Source organism: Trachypithecus francoisi, unplaced genomic scaffold (genome assembly GCF_009764315.1).
Source record: "Trachypithecus francoisi isolate TF-2019V2 unplaced genomic scaffold, Tfra_2.0 Contig01665, whole genome shotgun sequence".
Lineage (NCBI taxonomy): Eukaryota > Metazoa > Chordata > Mammalia > Primates > Cercopithecidae > Trachypithecus > Trachypithecus francoisi.
In genome coordinates, this window is record NW_022681447.1 from 1,076,649 (window position 1) to 1,096,193 (window position 19,545).

The 19,545-nt window shown below is 53.5% G+C and overlaps 1 long non-coding RNA gene across 1 annotated transcript; it reads right to left on the minus strand.

The window, feature by feature from the left end:
- Nucleotides 1-3,408: 3,408 nt before the first annotated feature.
- Nucleotides 3,409-4,325, minus strand: LOC117074908. Its single transcript, XR_004433759.1, has 2 exons — nt 4,161-4,325; nt 3,409-3,566 (listed from the first exon to the last, which is right to left on the minus strand). It is a non-coding gene; the product is annotated as an uncharacterized LOC117074908 (long non-coding RNA).
- Nucleotides 4,326-19,545: the final 15,220 nt, after the last annotated feature.

The window sequence follows — 19,545 nt, forward strand, 5'->3', positions numbered from 1 at the left end:
ACAACACTATTGTTTCTCATAATTTTTGTGCCTAAGGAATTCCAGGAGGGCTCAGTCAAACAGTCTGTCGTGTGCTTGCGGTTCTGAGCCCCTGGCCAGGCATCTCTTCCTCTTGATGTTTATCTATGTGGGCTTGTTGGGCTTCCTCACAGCATGGCAGCTCGGGCAGCTGGTCTGCTTACGTGGCATTTCAGCAAACGAAGCAGAAGCTGCATTGCTTCTCAGATTACTGCGGCCACCACACCCTGCCAAGGAGGAACCCTGTGAGGGTGAACCCTGTGCCACATCCTTGAGGTGCCCCCTTTGCCCCGTGATAGAGAACTGAGAGGCACCAGCGGCCTGCATGACTCAAACTGCTGTTCCTTGCTGGGACTAGCTCAGAAATTATGTCGCCTAGGTAGTTGCCCCACCCTACGTGTCAATAATGGGTTTTTTTTTGGTACTGGTACGTGTTCAGTTAGTATCTGGATTAGAGTACTTGAAAATTGGTGGCACTGAAGGAGCTCCAAGTGTCATCAACCACATATGTTTACCACGACATGGGATTCCTGCTACAGCTGTGTGCGGTGAGCCAGGAGGGTACTGCCACTCCCCTTTTTAAAAGATGTTAAAACTGAGATCCAAAAGCTTACATGCCTGGCACAGGTGACCCTGAATGTGAGTTGCAGATTAAAGACGAGGGAGGGCTGCCAACTTCTCTTCCCAAGACCTCCCCAACCCCTTGCAAAGGGCTTGCAGAAGACCCTTCCTCCTAGCTGGAAAGTGGAACTTTCCAGGGAGATTAGCCAGATGAAAGGAAAAGGAGTGGGTGGGGAACAGAGGAGGGAGCCTGACCCCACCACACCCATTCCCTGCAGAAAAACGGCTCTTGAATCACCCAAAGTCTAATGAGAGAAATCGAACTCATCCCAACTTCTCTTTTCACATAGTGGAAACAGAGGCACAGGAGGAGAAGGAGGTTGGCCAAGTTCACACAGAGGTAAGCGGCAAAGCTGGGGCCTGACCTGGGTTCCCTGAGACCCTGGCCTTGGTGCAAAACGCTGCACCCTCCCGGGGCAGGGGTAAAACACATGTCATCCTGCTTTCCGAACAAAACAGCGGCACCAGGCTTTTACATGTTAAACATTTGGTTTCTTTTTAAACATTTTCATCAGCTGTCCTCTGGGCTTTAAAAATAGAGCCAGTCAGACGCAGGCAGGAGCTAAGTCAGGGAGCCAGCCTGAATATTCAGCTCCAGGGTACAAGAGCACCAGGAAAGGGCAAAGCCTGATGAATTAACCCATGTCCCCAAGCAGACACAGAGCTGGCGCCTCGTTCCACTTCCTGTGGCTTCCTCCAGGCCTGAGAATCTGCGGAAGGGATGCCCTGCCCGAAGGGAAGCAGGGTACAGTGTCCAGGCCCAGCAGGACCTAGGCCGAGTCTCTGGGATTTGGGAGAAATGGGTCAGAAGCTCCCCAGTGAGGTGAGATGGGCCAACTACCTTGGGTTTGCCTCTTCCAGGAAGCCCTCCAAGTTTTCAAAGTGCTTCATCTCCCAGGAGAGCCATAGAGAACTACTTTCTCTTTCTTGCTGCTTGGCTCCTTCAAATACACCCTTTGCCCCACCCAAGTGGCTGCCCTACCCCTCCCTGGAGTTCAAGGCTACAAAAGGGCTGTGGGATCCTTGACCTTGCCTAACTCTGGGTTTCCCCATGCTGTGAGATTGGCTGGTTGGTTCTCACAGCTGTTTATTTACCCATCCTGCAGGTGCTCGCTCTGTAGGGTGCAGATGAGGCTGAGAAGGGCGGGCTGTCACCTTGAGGGTGTTTATAATCACCCAGGAACAGGGGAACAGGGTGTGTGCATCACTGTGACAGGAGGCTGATGACCCAAGATGCCATAACAAGATAAAGCCACAGGGGAGGGCCAGGCGGAGACAGGCGAGGCCAACAGAGACCCTGCCACCTCGCCTGCTCTCCCACCTGCCCCGCCCCTGGCTGCGTGCACAGTCTCATGGGCCTGTTCAGCCCCTCCAAGGCCACCTCCCTCCTGCCCTGGGTCATCAGGCCCAACCTCTCTTCCCCATCACCGCCACCTCCCCGGGCTAGCTGATTCCCACTGCTCCTTCACGTCCCGTTTAAACATCCCTCCCCAGCCAGGCACAGTGGCTCACGCCTGTAATCCCAGCACTTTGGGAGACCGAGATGGGGGGATCGCGAGGTCAGGAGATCAAGACCATCCTGGCTGACATGGTGAAACCCCGTCTCTACTAAAAATACAAAGAATTAGCCGGGCGTGTTGGCGGGCACCTGTAGTCCCAGCTACTAGGGAGGCTGAGGCAGGAGAATGGCGTGAACTCGAGAGGCGGAGCTTGCAGTGAGCCGAGACTGTGCCACTGCACTCCAGCCTGGGCAACAGAATGAGACTCCGTCTCAAAAATAAATAAATAAATAAATAAATAACAAATCTCCCTCCCTGCCTTAGGAGGTGGCAACGAATGAGTCAGCAAGGAAGGGCTCCGGGGAGGACGGTCCAAGTTTAAGCAGAAGATGCTCTTTGAGAGACCTGAGACTTATAGATGCCATGAGAGGGCTGAGCTTGCACTGAGGGTTGGGAGGAAGAGCATCTGGGAGAGGAAAGAACAGGCACAGGAGCTTGAGGGGGAGCACAGAGGCCTAAGAGGCAGTGCCAATGGACAAACAATGAGACCACAGTGAGGACTCGGGCTTCTGCCCTAGTAAAGTGTGAGCCATGAGAGGGTTTTGAGCAGAGGAGGGAGAACAGTTGCCTTAGGCCAGGGGAGAACAGACCCTAGGGGGCAAGGGTGGGAGCAGGAGCCAGCTAGGAGCTGACCCAGGGCCACAGTGATGGTGGGTAGATCACTTGAGGTCCGGAGTTCAAGACCAGCGTGGCCAACATGGTGAAACCCTGTCTCTACTAAAAATACAAAAAATTAGCTGGGCGTGGTGGCAGGTGCCTATAATCCCAGCCACTTGGGAGGCTGAGGCAGGAGAATTGCTTGAACCCAGTAGGCAGAGGTTGCAGTGAGCCGAGATTACGCCACTGCACCCCAGCCTGGGCAACAGAGTGAGACTCCATCTCAAAAAAAAGAAAAAGGAAAAGAAAGGAAATCTTATTCAGCCACTGAAAGGAAAGGCCAGGCACATACTACAAGGTGAATGAACCTGGACACCATGATCCTAAGTGGCAGAAACCAGCCGCACAAGCCCCCACAGCACCTGATTCCATTTATACGCAACGTCCAGAACAGGCAAACCTATGAATTAAGCAGGGTGGTGCAGGGCCTGGGGGAGGCGACAGGGAGTGACCACTGGTGGGTCTGAGTGGTGAAGAAGTTCTGGGACAAGACAGTGGTGCTGCTCACACCACATTATGAATGACCGTAATGCTACTGAATTGCACACTTTAAAATGGTTCAAATAGTAAATATGCATTTTGCCACAAATAAAAAAAAATCAGCCCAAGGCCCACCACCTGGCCATAGGCTGCGTGAAGCCGTCTGGCCATGCTGGTGCTTTGCAGGCTTCCGGGTGGAAGGGTGCTGGCTCTTCCTTCCTGGGAGTCACGCTGTGGGGAGGAGAAAGGGGGTCTTCTCAGCCATGAGGGGCTGGGGGAGGGCCGGCTGGGCTGCCACAGCCAGGCAGCATGGGGGGGTAGGACCATGGCAGGGGTTTCGGGCCTCTCCCTAGCCCAGCCTCTTAGCCACCCCCAGCTGCAGGACCCTGGGTGAGTGGCTCCCTCTCTGGGCTCCAGACACCTGTCTCAAAAACAGCATGGGACCAGAGAGAGCAGTTCCAGGGGTCTCTCTCTTCTTGTCCGAGAGTCTGGAACCAGATGTCCTCTGCTGACTTGTGGGAATGTTGGAACAGCCAGCACAGGCTTTCCCAGGACCGTCCCCTGAGCCACAGCAGCCAGCGTCCTCCTCACACCAGGCCCTCAGACCACATATTCCCAATGCTGGGATGTATCCCAACGTATGAGGCAGTGCTTCTTAATATTTTCTGGATCACACATTTCTTTGAGAATTAGAAAAACCAATCACACTCTTCCCAGAAGAGCACCCTGAGCAGAGTGAAGAGCCTGCTTATGACGTGGAGATGAAAAGCAGCTGTGCAGTGTCAGAGGCACCAAAGCCCAAATCCTGGCCGTGCTGGGACTCACCATGCCTGTGCATCTCAGGTTCTTCCATCTGTGAAGTGGGTGTGTTAATAGCACCCACCTCACGGATTAGATGAGATCATTCTTGCACGTCACTTAGGAGATGCTTGGCACTCAATGAATGTTGGCAAGCCCACACTCTGCAACCTTCCCAAAGACTGCCTCCTCCCAGCCTTCACCTCCCCCTCCCTGCCTCTGTCCTCCCCTCCCTGCCTCTGTCCTCCCCCTCCCTGCCTCTGTCTTCCCCCTCCCTGCCTCTGTCTTCCCCCTCCCTGCCTCTATCCTCCCCCTCCCTGCCTCTATCCTCCCCCTCCCTGCCTCTATCCTCCCCCTCCCTGCCTCTATCCTCCCCCTCCTGCCTCTATCCTCCCCCCCCTGCCTTTATCCTCCTCCTCCCTGCCTTTGTCTTCCCCCTCCCTGCCTTTGTCCTCCCCCTCCCTGCCTCTGTCCTCCCCCCCTGCCTCTGTCCTCCCCCTCCCTGCCTTTGTCCTCCCCCTCCTGCCTTTATCCTCCCCCTCCCTGCCTTTATCCTTCCCCTCCCTGCCTTTATCCTCCTCCTCCCCGCCTTTGTCTTCCCCCTCCCTGCCTTTGTCCTCCCCCCCCTGCCTCTGTCCTCCCCCTCCCTGCCTCTGTCCTCCCCCTCCCTGCCTTGTCCTCCCCCTCCCTCCTTTGTCCTCCCCCTCCCTGCCTTTATCCTTCCCCTCCCTGCCTTTATCCTCCCCCTCCCTGCCTTTGTCTTCCCCCTCCCTGCCTTTATCCTCCCCCTCCCTGCCTTTGTCCTCCCCCTCCCTGCCTTTATCCTCCCCCTCCTGCCTTTGTCTCCCCCTCCCTGCCTGTCCTCCCCCCTCCCGCCTCTGTCCTCCCCCTCCCTGCCTTTGTCCTCCCCCTCCCTGCCTTGTCCTCCCCCTCCCTGCCTGTCCTCCCCCTCCCTGCCTCTGTCCCCCCTCCCTGCCTTGTCCTCCCTCTCCCTGCCTCTGTCCTCCCTCTCCCTGCCCTGTTGCCCTGCCTTCCAAATGCCATCTCTCATATCCATTCTCATCCCCATTTCCACTGCCAGGGAAGCAATGGTGTTTGCACCTTGGTCTTCTAATCCAACAAGCTTACCAAACTCTTCATTCGTTCTTTTTTTTTCTTTTCTAATGAGATAATCATACTGTCTACAAAACAACTAACTTTATCTATTTTTCAGTGTTTCAATATTGTAACTAGTCCATGTATACCTGGAAATAACAATCTCTTTTTTGAACTGTTCAAGTCTACATACATATATATCTTGTTAGAGGGTGGATATAGATTCTGATTAATTCTAGATGTTGGTAGAATAAGGTTAAGTAGGTGTGTGAAAATATTGAGAGATGCCAGGCATGGTGGCTCACGCCTGCAATACCAGTATTTTGGGAGGCTGAGGCGGGCAAATCACTTGAGGTCAGGAGTTCGAGACCAGCCTGGCCAACATGGTGAAACCCCGTCTCTACTAAAAATACAAAAAGTTAGCTGGGCATTGTGGCACGCACCTGTAGTTCCAGCTACTCGGCAGGCTGAGGCAGGAGAATCACTTGAACCTGGGAGGCAGAGGTTGCAGTGAGCTGAGACCACGCCACTGTACTCCAGCCTGGGAGACAAGAGCAAAACTCCGTCTCAAAAAAAAAAAAAAGAAAAAAAGAAAAGAAAAGAAAATCTCCAGAAAAATGGAAATAGAATGTATAGCTCGTAAACTATTAGAGGGAAAACTGAAATGAGAAAAATGAAATCAACCCAACAAATATCAGGAAAGAGAAGAAAAACAAACCACGGGAAGTAGAAAATAAAAACTTATATAAAAGGAGTAAGTTCAAACATTTCAATAATCACATGTGATAAATGTGAATGGGTTAAGTTCACCATTCAGGAGTCTCCCTAGACAAAAATCCTATAGGACCTACATCGATTTGAACAGTTCAAAAAAGAAATTGTATTACATCTGTCAATTTCTGAGACAAATATATTAAGGTGTCTCGCTCTAATTGTAAAATTGCCCATTTCTCTTTATAGTTCTGTCAGTTTTTGTGTTAAATATTTTGAAACTATGTTAAGGGCATAAGATTTCATAATTTTTATTTTGATGGTAGACTGTCTCTTAGCAACATGAATTCAAATTTCCCTTTTCAATATAGTTTTTGCCTTGAGCTCTGTTTTGTCTGATATTGACATATGCTCACCAATAGCTTTTTGTTAGGATTTTATAAATTAGATTTTTTTCTACTCTCCTATTTAGAATCTTCCTGGGACATTAGGATTTATATGTGTTTTTCTTTTTTTTTCTTTTTTTTTGTTTTTGAGACGGAGTCTCGCTCTGCCGCCCAGGCTGGAGTGCAGTGGCCGGGTCTCAGCTCACTGCAAGCTCTGCCTCCTGGGTTTAGGCCATTCTCCTGCCTCAGCCTCCCAAGCAGCTACAGGCGCTCGCCACGTCGCCCGGCTAGTTTTTTGTATTTTTTTTAGTAGAGACGGGGTTTCACTATGTTAGCCAGGTTGGTCTCGATCTCCTGACCTCGTGATCCGCCCGTCTCGGCCTCCCAAAGTGCTGGGATTACAGGCTTGAGCCACCGCGCCTGGCCGGATTTATATGTGTTTTTTGAAGGCAGGATTTTTTTTTTTTTTTGGTCTAGGGAGACTCCTGAATAGGTGAATTTAACCCATTCACATTTATTATATGCGATTATTGAAATGTTTGAACTTACTCCTTTTATATAAGTTTTTATTTTCTATCTCCCATATTTTGTTTTGTGTCTCTTTCCTGATATTTGTTGGATTGTTTTTCCCATTTCAGTTTTTCCATCTAATACTTCATAAGTTATACATACTACTCCTATTTTTCTGGAGATTTCCCTTAACATTTTCACATACATACTTAACCTTATTTTAGGAATATCTACCATTAATCAGAATCTATATCCACTCTCTATCAAGACGTGAACTTTAGCACACATTTACTCTCTACTGCTCCACAAACTCCTCAATGCTTTAACTGATAATATCTAATATTTTAGTTGAAGATTGTTATTAATTTTCAAGCAATCAACGTTTACTTAGATTTAATATGTTTTATTAGTTTCTTTGCTCATCATTGTTTCTTGTATTCCACTTCTTTTTTTTTTTTTTTTGAGACGGAGTCTTGCTCTGTCGCCCGGACTGGAGTGCAGTGGCCGGATCTCAGCTCACTGCAAGCTCTGCCTCCCAGGTTCATGCCATTCTCCTGCCTCAGCCTCCCGAGTAACTGGGACTACAGGCGCCCGCCACCTCGCCCAGCTAGTTTTTTGTATTTTTTTAGTAGAGACGGGGTTTCACCGTGTTAGCCAGGATGGTCTCGATCTCCTGACCTCGTGATCCGCCCGTCTCGGCCTCCCAAAGTGCTGGGATTACAGGCTTGAGCCACCGCGCCCGGCCTCCACTTCTTTTTTAAGACAGGGTCTTCCTCTGTCACTCAGGCTGGAGTGCAGTGGAGCAATCACAGCTAACTGCAACCTCAAACTCCTAGGCTCAAGTGATGCTCCCGCCTAAACCTCCCAAGTTGCTGGGACCACAGGCAAGCACCACCATGCCCAGCTAATTTTGCTACTTTTTGTAGACATGGGGTTTCACTATGTTTCCCCAGCTAGTTTCAAACTCCTAGCCTCAAGCAATCCTCTTGCCTTGGCCTCCCAAAGTGCTGGGATTATAGGCATGAGCTACCGCACTCAGCCTCCGTTTCTTGGATTACTTTTTCTTCTTGCTAGGCTAGGCACATCATTTAACAATTCTTTCAAAAAGGAATTTTATCAATGCTAAACATCTTAGATATTGCATATCTCAGTATGTGTTTTTATCCTTGTATTTGGCTGCATTTAGAATTCTTGAGTTTGAAATTATTTTTCTTCAGGTTTTAAAGATAATTACTTCTTTTTTTTTCTGGCTTCCTGTATCCCATTATTTTGCAAGTCATCTGTTTTCAGTCTGAAATATTTAGAATATTTTCTATCCCCAGTGTTCTAAAATTTCAACATGTCTGTCCAGTAGAGGCTCCCTCTTCATTCATCCTGACAGGCACTGGGAGAGTTCTGGGACATTGCCAATCTCAGCACTGTAAAATTTCTTCCCCTGCATTCTTTTGGTTGTGTCTTCTGGGACCAGAAAATGAAACTTTGACTCTGTCCTTCATGTCTCCTGACTTTTATTCTGTGCTTTCCATCTCTTTGTCCTTTCATGCTGCATTCTAGAAGTCCTCAGCTCAACCTCTCACTCATTTATTTGCTCTTCAGCTGTATCCATTCTGCTATTCAGCCCATTTATGGAGTTTTTCAATGACCAGATTTTAACTTTCTAGATTCTCTAGTTGATCTTTTTGGGGATCCAATAGCCTGTCCCATCTCTCCAGGGATACAGATTACACCTTTCGAAGTCCTCACCCTGGTACATTAACTCCCTTTCCTTGGGTGTCAATTCTCTCATTGAGGAGTTTGCTGCCTGTCATTCACAGGCTCATCTTTGTATCTGAGGCTCGTGGTTAGCCAATCTGCAAGCACCACAGCTCTCTCCCACAGCCTGCCCCACTCGTGGGGTAGTAGAATGCACCACCAGCCGCTACCTAATGTTCCGTGCATGGGGGCCTCCATTCTCCCTAAACACACCAGCCTTCCAGGACAGTGCCTGTCCCTTCAAGCCTTGCACTCACATTACTTCTGATGACTGCTCTCTCAAAACACAGGCACCTGTGTTCTCTGCTTGGTCTGGGTATGTGCGGGGGGGTGTGTGTGGTGGTGGTGGTCAGGAAGAGGGCTGAATTCACCTGTGGCTCCTACTGAGTACCTTGAACAATCATCCCATCAGGGCCCAGGGGCCTACAGTGGCCCCAACTTTTTGCAACAGCCAGTCCTCTCCCACCACTGGCCCCAGCCTCTCCTGCCTTTAAGGCCTTCAGCATAGTGTCTGGTCAACCGAGTGCACCAGTCTTATTTTCAATGTGGTTATATTTTGTCCCTTAGAGGATTTGGGATGATGGGGGAGGCTTCAGTGTGAGTCACCTGCTACTCCATCCCTTTCTATTTCTTGCATGCCTCTGGGCATCTTAATCTCTGCAGCCTGAGGTGCTGGGCATCAGCCCTGGAGTCGAGCTGAACCTGGGCTGTACCTTCTCAGCATGACTCTTCACAGAATTGAGAGAGTCTATGTGGGCCGGGCACTGTGGCTCATGCCTGTAATCCCAACACTCTGGGAGGCCGAGTTGGGTGGATCACCTGAGGTCAGGAGTTCAAGAACAGCCTGACCAACATGGCAAAATCCCATCTCTACTAAAAATATAAAAATTAGCCAGGCATGGTGGCTCACGCCTGTAGTCCCAGCTACTCGGGAGGCTGGGGCAAGAGAATTGCTTGAACTTGGGAGGGGCTGAGGTTGCAGTGAGCAGAGATAGCACCATCACACTCCAGCCTGGATGACAGAGTGAGACTCTGTCTCAAAAAAAAAAAAAAAAGAAAAAGTCTATGTGAACCTTACTTCATGCTCACCAGGAGGATTCATGACGTGACGAAATGTCCAGCATCAGCTCGATACATGTAGGATCCTCTCCCTGTTTCTCTCTTTCCACTGCCCTGGAAAGTCAACTCCTTCTCTGGCGTCAGTTTGCAGTTAGTGGTCTATAGGCAGTGAGGGCTGTAGGGGACAGAAGAGAGAGACTACAGGGGGACTAAAGTCTTCAGGGACCTTTTAGGAGAAGGAACAGGTAGGCAGGGCCTTCAAGGAAGAACAGGCTTGAAATAAGTGGGGAGGGAAGGAAGAGATTCAGGCTGGAGGTGGGGGCAGGCGGGAAGGACAGACCAAGGTGAGGTGTGGGAATGTCAGGGAAAACCATTGTCTGCTTTGTTTAGGCAGATGTCAGGGTCTCAGATGCCATAGGGAGCCAGGAGGTGACAAACCGGTGACCAGGGCTGGGTCTGAGAGGGGCGGGGACTGAATCCTGGGGCAGGACGTTTAGTCAGGTTACTGCCCAACCAGCCTGGCCGTCTGTGCCCACCTCCTGAGGACTTGCGGTGGAGGATATAAAAGCATCCTGAAAAAATACGGTGAGCCACCAAAGCGCTTCTGAGGACTGCCAGCTTGCAACCTCTGGCGTGTGTGGGCGCTCAGTGTTGGCACCATGGGAGGGGCCCGCAGCAAATGGAACCTACCATGAGAACAGGGACCCATGGATGTCTTTGAGCACCTGCCTCCCTCCTACCCAGGCCCGTGCAAGACCCCAGTCACTCCCCAGTCTGTCTCTGGAGCCTCAAACGCCCACAGCACTTCTCTCTTTTAGGTGAAGTCACAGCTCAGGTGATTCATCTTGCCCCTCGGCCAACCAAGTGGTTGAGGTCCCCAGGGCCTGCCCACAAGAGCTTCTAGAACGTGCCTGGGGTCAGAGAGAGATGCTGATCATTAGGAACATCCTTATGGGACCAGAACATGGGGCAGGTCTGGTTTGGGTGGTGACTGCAGGCCGCAAGGGAGGCTCCTCTAGGGAGGCAGTGAGGGCTTAAGCATCCAGAGCCAGTCCTCTGGCATCATCCAGTGGCCATTCGTGTGAACTGCAGCCTCACGCCACTGCCTGATCATTCTCCAAAGAGCCAAAACTGTCAGGAGTCAGCAGAAAACCAGGGTGAGAACACAGGATTTCTGCCTACAGCCTGTTTGCAGCCCAGGCTGCATCTCTTCAGCCCTGCTTCTCACTAAATTTTAAGGAGACTGATTATTGCTGGGTTCCTTTAGGCCCTGACCTGTGGGTATAAGCCAGCCTTGCCAAATCTAATCAAGGACCTTTTTTTTTTTGGTAATTTTACCCAAATTGCCAACAGGGCAGAGACAATCCGTGCACAGGCAACTTGCTTACTATCTGCATGTATTTCTACCCTTAAGAGTCATCTTGTTACAGCCCTGGCATACACTGGTTTAGGGCCTGTAAGAGCCCAGAAGAAAAGAGTCTTTTTTGGACTGTAGCTCGTGGAGACCCAGCCTCTCCCTCTCCAAAGCCGCAGAGCACCCTCAGTCTAGCCTCCCAGGCCTGGGCAGCTCTGGATAAAGGTATCACTGCAAAAGCTGCTGCTGACACAGCCCACACTGCCTCCCTGCTGCAGGGAAGAAGAGCCAGGGCTTGTGCAGAAAACACCGGTAAAGACAGGTGAGAGGCAGGTGCAAAGCCGCAGGTGAGGCATGCGAGGAGCCCCAGGAGCCCAGAGTACCAGGGAGATGGGGAGGGGCAGGTCCTGAAGGGTCTTCTTCCAGTGCTAAGCTAAGGAGATCCCACTTCATCCCTAACATGACAGGGAGCTGTGGGTGGGCTAGAGGTGCAGCCCAAGGCCCAGCTGCAACCTGCACAAAGCCCTGACTTGGAAGCAGAGCGACTTTCCTCTTCAAGCCTCCTTAAGGTCTTGCTGGTGGTGGGTGCTTGAAGTTTGTGACTGGAGACAAGAAGGTTTCTGCTGGCCAAGGGTGAGCCCCCTACCCTGGTAGGCTGCTTACGGGTCCTCAGTCTGGCTGGCACCCTGGGCCCATCAGACATTTGTCCACAGCAGCCTGGGGCATAAGGAGAAGAAGAGCTAGCCCAGGAGGGCAAGAAGAGCACGTGGGGAACGGGGCCCTACCCCATTCTTTCCCCACAGCTGCCTGTACCCATGCACCCCCCCATCATAAGCACGCACTAGCAGTCATTTGAAGGGGGCTGTGCTGCCACCTGGTGGCCACACCACGACAATGCTCCTGGAAGGACTCCAAGTTCCTGTGGAAGACCTCTCTTCCCCACTTAGGACTCCCTCCCCCGAACCCACTGCCTTGCTTTACAGAGGAAGTCAGTTTCCCCAATTGAGCAGCAACATTCTGGAATAAATGTCCCTATTTCCTTCAACCCTTTCTCATGGACGCGGACCCACTCTCATTTGTCAGCAGAGGAAGTAGGCTCAGAGAACTGTCACACAGCAAGTCGGTGGCAGCGCCAGGCCCTGTCCTGCAGACGCCCTGTCCCTCCCTCCTCTGCAGCAAACTCTGGGGGCTGAGCTCCCACTCCAGCCTTGCCTTCTGTGTGGCTTGGGGGCTTGCCAATGAGCCTCTCTGAGTCCTGGTTTCCTGGGGGTGACACCACGACGCAGGATGTAGGAAGGGTTAAATGAGGCGCAGATGTGACAGAATCAGGTGCACATGTGAAAACTCAGATAACTGGAAAACAGCAAATAACTGTTCCCTATTAACTACAACTAATCACTACTTTTTTTAAATTGCCAATTAAAATGCAGTCTTTCCATTAAAGTGGTCTTCGGTTTAACTCAGGCTCTTTGGGGGAAGCATTGAGTCTGTTCAGAGTTTCCATGCTCTGGAGGGGCTGATGGTCCCTCTGCGCTTGAGAGGGTCTCCTTCATTTCCTTCCCCGCCATGGGGGCATCTGGATCCAGGAGCTGGTTTCTGCTTCGGGGCTTGTCCGTGCTGCCAGGTTTCAGGGGATGGGCCTCCGCGCTGCCTGCTCTGCCGTCAAGCTCCTGAAGCTCAGCGAGGGGCCTGCTCCCAAGGCCCAGCCAGTGAAGTCCTGCCTGGGCTCCGCGGGTTCTCTGAGCCCCTCAGGTCTGGCTGCAGCTCCCATCTGACCCCAGACTGTATGGTCCCCTGCAGCCCTCAGCCCCAGCTCACTTCGTCAAGTAGGCAGTTGCCTACCAAAGTTCCTGACCGTGGTTCCTCCACGAGCACACAGGATCCCCTGGATTTTTCCTTTCCAGGCTGAGGGAGAGCAGGGGGCCTTGCGGCCCTACCTGGCGGTCACCTGTTCAACCTCTCTCACACCATGCAGAACCGGCCCCTCACGAGCCGGGGTTTCTGTGGGATTACTGTTCTCTTGTTCATACCCCCAACACATACACCTACTATTGAACCAAGACAAATGGGGGTCACTTCCCGGGGCCCTGGCTCACCCTCCAACAGTGTGGCCCCTCTGAGACTCTCCTCCCACCCAGGACCAGAGGCAGATTTCAGGCTAGTGGGAACTTTCCCCAGGTCATCTCCTTCTTCCCTACCCATGGACTTCCTGTCCTGGATGACACCTGCCCTACCTTCCCATGGGGTAGTGGGGGTCATCACTTGGCCTGATTGGCAGGATTGCAGGGAAGAAAACTGGGGCAACAGGAGTTGTCTACAAAGTACTGTCTCCATTGCATATGTAAGCACCTGGCCAGTCACACGGTGGAAGATCGATTTGCTCCCATCCCCTTCTCCTCACCCTCCCCGGCCCCAAGACTGACAACTGAGGCCACCTCAGTGGCTGGGCCTGCCCCTCTGGCCTCTAAGAATTGGCCTGCTCTGGCCTGACCCTTTCTGCCTGTCCTGTAGTTTTGCTGCAAGCTAAGCACCTGGAACCCCCTTCAGACGGAAGCCCAGCTCCAGACCCCAGGCCCTGCTTCACCCAGGAACACCTGGGCCCCAAGAGAATGCCAGGCCAGAGGACAGTGCCAGGAGGCCACAAGCATAGCCCCAGCATGGCCACCGCCTAGGGCAGCCCCAGCAGGCCAGGCCACGCAGAGATGGCTCGCGCCATCCCCAACTGGGGACAGCTCCAGAGGGTGGTTCTGTGGCCGTGAAATGTGCTGATCACAGTGGCAGGGCACAGTAAGTGCTAAGGAAACAGCTATTGTCGAAGTGATGCTGGATCGGGTCCCAACAAATGGGGAACTCTGACCCAGAAAATTAAAGACACTCCATGGTCTTTCTGCCCTGAAGCCCGAGGCCAGCCTGGAGGACTCCAGTCCGCACCACTTGGGGTGTGTGTGTGTGTGTGTGCATGGCGCACACACGTGTGTCCCCTTCATCTCTGCCTCATCATCCTCAACCCGGCTGCCATATTTTGAGCCGTATCTATATGCCGGGCGCTCAGAGAGAGATGTACTTAGAATGTCCATTTCACAATTAAAAAAACACCCCTCGGCCGGGCGCGGTGGCTCAAGCCTGTAATCCCAGCACTTTGGGAGGCCGAGGCGGGCGGATCACAAGGTCAGGAGATCGAGACCATCCTGGCTAACACGGTGAAACCCCGTCTCTACTAAAAAATACAAAAAACTAGCCGGGCGAGGTGGCGGGCGCCTGTAGTCCCAGCTACTCGGGAGGCTGAGGCAGGAGAATGGCGTGAACCCAGGAGGCGGAGCTTGCAGTGAGCTGAGATCTGGCCAGTGCACTCCAGCTTGGGTGACAGAGCGAGACTCCGTCTCAAAAAAAAAAAAAAAAAAAACAAAACAAAACAAAAAAAAAAAAAACACCCCTACTGAGGCTCAGGCACAGATGCAGAGCACAGAGGTCTGCGGGGGGTTGGGAAGGGAGTTGGGGGGCAGCCACCCTTCCTCTGCCCTGGGCCTCCCTCCCTCCCCAGCATTTGGGCCCCTTGTGAATGAGGACACATTTTACAGAGTCATGTGACCCCCCTGTGACCACCCAGAGGCCCAAGTAAGAAGACCACATGATGGAACCCGAGGGCTGGAAAGTGCTACCAGTGCTACCCCAGGGTGCACAGGACGCTGAGCAGGCCCTGCCACAGTACTCGCCACACAGCAGCCTCTGTCGCTCGTGGCAAGCAGGCCACATCCCCAGCCCATCTGTGCATTGGAGGGTTTATACCCAAATGCTGGAAGGAAACTTCATCTGGTGAGACTGCTTCCTCGCCTTCCCTCCAGGGCACTGGCCAGAGCCCCTCCAACATGAGTCATCGCCAGCCTGGGCCCGACTGTTATTGACCTGGATGTCCTGGTGCGAAGCCTATTATGCTTATGGTGACTTCAGACCAGGCCACCTGCCCCGAGCCTCACTGTGAGGCGTCACTGCACTCGTCACAGGCTCTGCTGCCAGGTTTGCCACCACCACCACCCCTCGCTATTTCTGAACCGTTTCTGCGACATCATCTGCCACCACTGTGGACCAGAGCTCAGCGGCTTGCTCGGAGCATGGGCATGGTGGGCCAGCTGCCCTGCCCTCCAGAGAGCATCCACAGGCTGGGAAGCAGAGGTGGACAGTGCAATGAGAGAGCAGGAAGGACGAGAAAGCCTGGTCAGGCTGTGTGAGCCCCTGGGGGTGAGCGTGCCCTGGGCCTCCCAGGCCCACGAGCTTTGCACATATGCGCATGGGTCCGTTTGAGCTGTGTTTCTGACACACGCAAGTGGAAGTCTGGATCCTGGAAGGGGGCTGAGGAGAGGTGGCGGGGGGGGCGGGGCGGGCAGCGAGGACCCCACCCAAGCTGGGTAGGGGCTGCAGTGGGGAAGCAGCCGGGGGACTTGGGCCAATTGCCCACTGAGGCTAAAGCTGAAGGGACCTAGCACAAGAACGTCTCGCATTGGGGCACACTGGCCCACATGCCACCTGCTAAGGCTCATTAAGGGGTTGCCCTCCGCCAGGGCAGGCTGCCCAAGCGTGGCAGAGACCGGCTCCCCACAGCACAGGTGCAAATGGACTGACGCAGGATCCCCAGCAAGTTATGTGCCCTGGGAAGTGTGTGGTCTGAAGTCCTCACATCCCTCGGAGCCTGGAAGGGGGTGAGTGACAGGACAGAGGCTCAGCAAAGCTGGCCAAGGAATCTGTCCTTCCGAGGCACAGGACACCCTGCTGAGCCTGGCTCGGTGTGGGGGTCCCCACCAGCAGCGTGGGCAACCCCTGGGCCCTCTGGGGTGGAGAGGGGCAGAGGGCCCAGCCAGAAGGGCTCTGCCACATCATCCTTCACAAAAAACGTCTGAGGAAAAGGCCACATGGACAAAAGGAGGGCCTCCTGAGAAACACTGAGCGAGGCTGACCCGGGTCGAACGCCACACAGCCTCAGGAACGTCACCGCACCTCCCCAGCCTGCCTCCTCCCCCACAGGTGGGAATGGAGCTGCCGTGGAGTGGAGAAGGATCAGAAGCTTTCCTCACATGCATGGCCTCATCTGGCCTGACGACCCCACGGGGTGAGGACTCGCAGTCTAGATGTGTCAAGAAGAGCTGGCCTAGGCTGGGGGACCTGGTCCACTGAGCCCTGGACAGGCCCGGGCTGCCCTCCCCTTGGGCTCAGGCACTTGAGGAGTCCATGTGGGAAATGCCAGGGGTCCCTCAGAAGGTGACCTGTGCTCGGCCCACCCCTGGTCAGAATCCCAGGTTCGGGGAACCACGAACCCCGGAGAGGTCTGAGGGCCCAGGAGCAGTGTTCCCATCCTCAGCAGGGTCCCCAGGGCAGGGGTAAGGCCGGGCAGCAGTGGCCCCTCCCCGAGAACAGGAGGACGCCCTGCATGGACAGGGATGAAGGGCCAAGGGGGAGCAGCATGGGGACAACGACAAGGCCCTCCTGCTGGAGGCCCCGCTGCTGAAGAGCAGGTGGGAGAGTCAGATGCCTCCGCCCTCTGGCAGGACAGAGAAGCAGGGGCACATTCCCCACACTCCTGAGCGTGCGGCCGCAATTCCTACACGCTCCGCAAACCTGCTTTCCCAGCGTCCTCTCCACCTGGGGGATGTCACCCCTTCCACAGGCTCTGATCCTAGAGCTCTGAATCTTTCCAATATTTTCAAATGAATCACAACTTTCACCGAGAGCTGAGCCACTGAAAGGCCAGCCCGGTGCATAAGGGAGGGATACAGCTGACGTGCCATGGGGCAGAACCACGCCTAGCTTTCCTAGCGGGGGTGGATCTTCTTATCTGGGGTTCAAAAACTGGTTCTGATGCAAAACACATGCTTCCCAAGCTTCCAAGAAAGTGACCTTCGTTTCAATCAGAATTTTTTTTTGTTGAGATGGAGTTTTCTCTGCCGCCCAGGCTGGAGTGCAGTGGCACGATCTTGGCTCACTGCAACCTCTGCCTCCCAGGTTCAAGTGATTCTCCTGCCTCAGCCGAGATCTCAAGTAGCTGGGATTACAGGCACCCGCCACCACGCCTAGCTAATTTTTGTATTTTTAGTAGAGACAGGGTTTCACCATGTTGGCCAGGCAGGTCTCGAACTCCTGGCCTCAACTAATTCATCTGCCTCAGTCTCCCAAAGTTTTGGGCTCACAGGCGTGAGCCACCACGCCCAGCCTCAATCAGGAGAATGTCGACACAATCATGAATTTGGGGTCCCGGTCGAGGTCAGTGCAATGGGGACAGCAGCAGCTGGCTGAGCATTCAGGTGCAGACGGCACCTCGCTTGTCAACGCCTGCTTCCCGTTTCCACCTCGGCAAGCACCTCCCCCCGAGCCCTGGGCCTCTGCAGGGCACCTCAGCCAGGGGCTGGCCGCTTCCTCCATGTGGGAGACTGTGCTGGGACCTGAGGCCCTTGGGGCCTCCTCCTGCTGCTCCACAGTGCCTTGGCAGCCCCTCAGTCATCCCTTGAAGTACTTGTCACCGTCACAGCAAGTTGCTTTGAGACCATCTGTCTGGTGGGGTCATGTTCTGAAGCATTTTTGCCCCTGCAATTATTTTTTCTTCTTTAAATAAATCATGCAGCTGAAGCAGCTGCCCACCTCGGGGTGAGTGATGATAACTGAGCAGAGAACAAATGCGGCAATTTGGAGCATGGAGTTCCTAAACTGACCTTTAAAACTGATGGCAATTATCAGTCTAAAACAAAAGGTTTCAGAACAGTCCATCTACTGAAGGATTCAGAGCATGTTATTCTTGCGGACACTTGGTTGGGAGCTGATGGAGACTGCCCAGCCCTGCCCTGCCATATACTCAATGAAGATCCCCTGGCTGGGGCAAGAGGCAGGAGGGAATGTCCCCCAGTGGGGACCCGCCAGGCCCTGCCCCCCTCTTTGTGGACAAAAGGCCTCAGGGCCCCTCCACAGCTCCCTTGGGGTCAGTGAACACCGATCTCAGCGACCTGGCCCAAAGCCCTGTACCAAGTTGGACCCCAGGCCCGGGCCTCTCCCTGGGCAGGAGGAGGGAGGGCGAAATCAGGATGCAGCTGAGAAAATCCGGACAGGATTGAGTTTCTGTCATCACAAGGGCCCCCAGGATGGAAACAAGCCAAGTTCCTTTCTGTACCCCAAGTTATAGTCACAAATGTTTTCAGGGTGTGGCTGGCCCCAGGAGATGACTTGTGACTAGAGTCTTCTGAACCTCTCTGTGGGGCAGTCCCTCTCAACAGGGCGTGGAGCAGGTGGACAGGCCCTGCTGGGGACAAGAAAGGAGCTGCACATCACTCATTCTCCTGCTTCATTAGGAGGGACTTTCGTGGCCGGGCGCGGTGGCTCAAGCCTGTAATCCCAGCACTTTGGGAGGCCGAGACGGGCGGATCACGAGGTCAGGAGATCAAGACCATCCTGGCAAACACGGTGAAACCCCGTCTCTACTAAAAATACAAAAAAACTAGCGGGCGAGGTGGCAGGCGCCTGTAGTCCCAGCTACTCGGGAGGCTGAGGCAGGAGAATGGCGTAAACCTGGGAGACGGAGCTTGCAGTGAGCTGAGATCCGGCCACTGCACTCCAGTCCGGGCGACAGAGCGAGACTCTGCCTCAAAAAAAAAAAAAAAAAAAAAAAAAAAAAAAAAAAAAAGGAGGGACTTCAGGACCCCACAGGTGAGACCTCAGAAAGCAGGAAGAGGCAGAGGGACTCAGGAGCAGCTGGGCAGTCAGCATCCCAGGGTCAGTCTTCCTTCCAGAGCCATGTGGCAAGACAGCTAGGACTCCTCCAACCACCACCCTGCCTGGACCAGATGGTTTCAGATCACATGATGCAACCCCAAATATATTCCTGGTCCAGCCTCTCCCCTTCAACCCAAAGAAAAATGTCAGTTCAGCAGGTGGGGGACGTGCAGTAGAGATTTGCCTTTGGCCAAGTCTAGAGGAGTTCTTCCTCCTTAAGCTGGGGTGATGGAGCCTGGAGGAGTCCTCCCTTCCTAAGGTGGGTGATGGAGGATGGGTGATGGAGCCTGGAGAGGTCCTCCCTCCCTAACATGGGTGATGGAGCCTGGAGGGGTCCTCCCTCCCTAAGGTGGGTGATGGAGCCTGGAGGGAACCTCCCTCCCTAAGCTGGGGTGATGGAGCCTGGAGGGGTCCTTCCTAAGCTGGGGGTGATGGGGCCTGGAGGAGTCCTTCCTCCCTAAGCTGGGGTGATAGAGCCTGGAGGGGTCCTTCCTAAGCTGGGGTGATGGGGCCTGGAGGGGTCCTCCCTCCCTAAGGTGGGTGATGGAGCCTAAGCTCCTGAGACTATAAGAACAGGAACATCAAAAAGCTCAGCCAATCTTGGGCCATGAATGCTTTCCCTTTGTCTTCTCTCCTATCTGACCCTGCCTCCAGGGCAGCCCAAAGCATCTCTGTCATATAAGGCAGAGAGGCCTGCCAGGAGGGCCCCAGAGCTGGGGTGGATTAGGAGCGTGGGCAACCCATGTTCCCTTCAAGGGCCATGATGGAAGAGTGGTCAGAGCAGTAAGGGGAAGGGCAT